We start from the raw sequence: 4,615 nt of genomic DNA, 5'->3' as shown, positions 1-4,615 counted from the left end.
CCTCCATGGAGGTGGAGTGTGGCTACACTAGCGGAATCTAGCCATTAAAGACCGTTATTGAGGAGAGAGAGGAGAGGATTTTTTAATGGGTTTTACAAACAGAGTTAAGTCTTTAATTGAGGCAGTAATAATAGTATTGTTTATACTTTTTTCCTCTTACCATTAACATTATGTTTGATGCACACTCAATTTACCTTAACAATTTTCATGTCCAAGATTAATATGAAACAAATCTAAGAGTTACTTTTACTATTCCCTTTTATTCCTAAAGAGAAAATAGACCCAAAGTGTGAGAGTCAGTCATCTAATGTAGTTTGTGCAGTTTATTTTAGGTACTCTTCTAATAAGTGCAATAACTTAAGTTTTTGGCTAAAAATATCCTAAACTATAGTTACAACCTAAGATTGGCTAAATCTTGAGGCATGGTTTTGAAACATGGATAAAATTATCCTTTTGAATCATCTATTTGCTTGCTGAATGCTCCCAGGAATAGTAACTTCAAGCTGGTTTGAGTGATGGTTCAACAAAGAAATCTCACAGTTTGATCCTAAATTAACTGGAACATCACCATTAAACTCATTCTCATAGGCTGCAAATACCTTAAGATTGGTCATTTTGCAAATCCACATTGGAATAGAACCATTTAACTTTGTAAATATCATAATCATCATCATCATCGGCAGGCTTAGCAGCTTCCTTTGCTGGAGCAGCTTGGCTTCCAATTCTTATACCCATAGCTTTCCCAGGAAAACTTGAGGCAAGCTTTGTAGAAACAGTTTGGTACCATTGACCAGCATTGGGTTAAAGATCTGAACTAGGTTGGTCTAAAATTGCCCATATACCTTAATATCATCCTTGGTTAGCTGATCTTCGAAAATATCAAGTTTTTTCCAGAAAGATGGTCATTAATGGACTTGCATGCTCCTGGATTAGACAAAGCAATTTAAAGGCTGTCTTTCTTTGGAGTGGTTCTTTTAATATTTTCTGCTTCTGATTTGACATAAAAAGGCAAAAACCTCATGCTTTTATCCATCAAGATTTGTAGGAGTTCTATTCTTCATGTTTTTGAATTCCTTTTTTTTTTAGGGTAACTCAAATTTTTGGATTAAATATTCTGGGGGATCAGGTCCTCCAGGACTTAACCAAAATCATCCGACCTCTATACATTTTTTTATAAATTAAATTTTCCCTAGTTAGCGGGGTTGTTATATCACTTGGAATAAGTACAAGAGGGGAGCTTGGCCTTACCCTAACATACAACACAAGGATAAAACATTTATCCTTCACAAAAGAAGAGTTAGGAGATTACAATCTGTCACACCCCAACCTTGGGGAGTGTGGCTGACACTCGGCAGCCGAAGGACCGAGCGAACCAACCATGGCATCTGTGACATGTAACATGAATAATAAGCCAACAAGTCACGGCCATGCCAACTGTACAGGGGGCCGACAAGGCTAAGCAAAACATATATAAACTGACAACTGGTCTGCAAGCCTCTAAAAGAGCAACACAATATCAACAGGTCGGGATAGGGCCCCGACTGTTATATCCCGTGTTTTCACACCTTTGGAAAATTGGAAATAATTTGGACTTGTATGAAATAAGGTCATAATTGAATTTATGTAACCCTTGAGTTGTTATGAAAGAATATTAATATGGAAGTGTCGAGGAACGCTAAGGGCAAATTTGGGATTTCGAAAATTAGTTTCGGGAATTACAAAATGGGAATTATAATCCATTGGGCCCAAATAATTGAAAGAAAAATTTGGGCCCAACTCAAAAAGGGTGGCCGGCCAACATACTTGGCCCAAACCCAAGTCACATGGCAACCATGTGACAATTTAATTAAGGGGCTATTATATACATTGAAAGTTCAAGAAAAACTTAGAAGACAAGAAAAACAAAGCAAGAGAGGAGAAAGAGAAGAGGGTTTCGGGTTTGGAGTGCAAAAATAAGCCACAAAAATCTTGCTTCAAAAATTTATATTTTGTGGTTTTCCTACTAATTTGGGTAGCCTCTTCAACTTGGTGCAGTTGTCTTGGAGGAAGAAGCACTTGGTTCCTCAATTTGATCACTAGTTCAAGTTAAGAAGACTAGAGAAAAAGGTAAGGATTCATTCCTTTTTATTGTGTTATGAAGTTTTGTTTGTGTTGTAGTATGTGAGAATGAGTTGATTGTATGGAAAAATAGAAGTTTACCAAGTGGATATGTATATAGGCATGTGGCCGTGTATATATGTATGTGTATAATTGTAAGGTGTTGAATTTATATCATATTCTAGTTGTGGATGGGATGAAATGCATCTTGGAAATGGAAATTGAATGAATTGGATAGTAGTTGGTAGTGGGGTGTTTGGCCGTGTGGTATGGGGTGTGTGGAATGGAAATGGATTAAGTTTGTCTAGTGTGTTAATTGTGTTATTGTGATTCTTGCAATGTAAATGAAAGTAAAACGATATGAGTTTGCTTTGAAATGGAATGTAGAAAACTTATGTCGTTTAAGTATGATTTTGCGACATTATGAAAATGAAGTTATTAGGTTGCAAATTATGACGGGTATTGATGAATTTGGAAGATGGAATCATGTTATGAATACGTAAGTCAAAGATTAGAAGTTTCGAATGCGTTATGACTTTGGCGGAAAGTTTGTATATTATGTATATCGTATGAATATCTTGTGGAAAACGATATGAAATGCTTTTAAACTATGTTGTGGTAATCTAGATTGATAATGAATGTGAAATTGTTGAGAATAGTTTGAAAGTTAAGGTTAAAGTAAAGGTTATGACATTATGTCGGCAAGTAGAACTAGTGTTGCCATATTGTGTTTCTAATGTTTGTTGTTGATGTTGATGTTGTTGCTTGGGTTGTTGTTGATGATTGTGAGCCGAGTTAAGTTCTCGGGAGTGCTATATGTATAGGGGAAGTGCTGCCGAAATTTCGGTAGACAAATAAGAGTTGAATTGAATTTGTAGCATCTATAACTTACAATTGGCAAACTTGACCATTTGCAGATTTTTGACGAAACGGGAAGTGAGTTTGGAAAGGCGTAAAGAGCTTGAAAGGTATGTAAAGCTACCCCGATCCTTCTTTTGGCATGTCTAAGTGTTTTAGGATCGGATTCGAGCCTCAAAAGACCTTCTTGGCCATCGGAATCCGCAAGAGAAAATCTCAGTTTTTCCTTCAGTAGAATTGAACCATTTTGATATGCTTTTCCTGAAAGTATGTAGACTTTCTCTAAACTCCTTGTAAAGCTATAGCATGTCCGTAGAACCTTTATAGGTGACCCCATAAGCTTAAAGGGCGTAATTTGAGCCCACCGCCTTGCTTGTTCCGAGGTGGGCCCGCTATTCCCGGTTTTGCCCTTAATGTACTAAAGTCCCCTTTTTGAACGATTTTTGAAAGAAAAGTTTCGACTACCCTTCTAATTACCTAACTAATATGGTTTTAAATATTCGACTACCCTGCATTGTTCGCCGTGCCTCGATGTGAGGGGGCAGGTATATGCGTACATGGGTTTGTGGAGTATGCTGTGCCATGTACGTTTGTTTTGATATGATTTACTATGGCCATCTGATATGACATATTATGTTACGGGGTTATGCCCCTATTCTGATTCTTCTGTGTTGTGGCACCAGCGTCGGGAGGGTGGCCACGTTCTGTCTGCCGAGTCCCTTGGAAGGGCCCGGATTTGATATGACATATGTTCTGTACACACTCTGCATGTTTTGGAAATATGTATCTGATACTTTGGATTTTCCGTTTACTTTCTGTATGTTCTGCACCAGTTATGATTTTGTTTCTGCAGCTCAGGCTTTACATATTCAGTACATATTTCGTACTGACCCCCTTTCTTCGGGGGCTGCGTTTTCATGCCGCGCAGGTACCGACGACAGGTTTGCTGATCCGTCTGCTTAGGATCGCATTCTGCTATTCTTGGAGCGCTCTTTTATTCAGAGCCATCTTTTGGTATAGTCTGTCACTTCTATATATGTATATTCCCGTTCATGGGTACGGCGGGGCCCTGTCCCGTCATATGATTCTGTCGGTTTGTTAGAGGTCTGTGGACATATTGTGGGTCGGGATCTTTCTGTACAGTTGGGTGCTTATGTTGTGTTTCGGCGATCCCATTCGCCGCGGCGGTCGGTCCGCATATATTTAGATGTTGCTTTGTTGGCCCTGTGTGGCCTTTGTTGGTATTTTCTGCGTGCAGGATATATGGGATAGTCCGTAAAACAAAGGAAACTCTGCCGAAATTTTTCTAAAAATTACATAAATTTGAAATAAAGCCTTGTCGTCTTCTGCCATATACTAGAATGCGTTTTAGTGCCCAGATCGGGCACTAGTCATGGCCTACAGGGTTGGGTCGTGACAAAAGTGGTATCAGAGCGGTTCGTCCTCAGAATGTCTACAGACCGTGTCTAGTAGAGTCTTGTTTATCGGTGTGTTGTGCACCATACCTATAAACAGGAGGCTACAGGGCATTTAGGATACTACCCTTCTTTCTGTCTTAGATCGTGCGATAGAGCTGTGTTATCAGGATGATTCCTCCCTAACGAATTGTTACATTTGCAGTTATGCCTCCAAAAAAGGCGACAGCGGCCCAAAAGGCCAA

The sequence above is a fragment of the Lycium barbarum genome, chromosome 8 (assembly GCF_019175385.1).
Source record: "Lycium barbarum isolate Lr01 chromosome 8, ASM1917538v2, whole genome shotgun sequence".
Lineage (NCBI taxonomy): Eukaryota > Viridiplantae > Streptophyta > Magnoliopsida > Solanales > Solanaceae > Lycium > Lycium barbarum.
Note: the sequence above shows the minus strand (reverse complement) of the source record.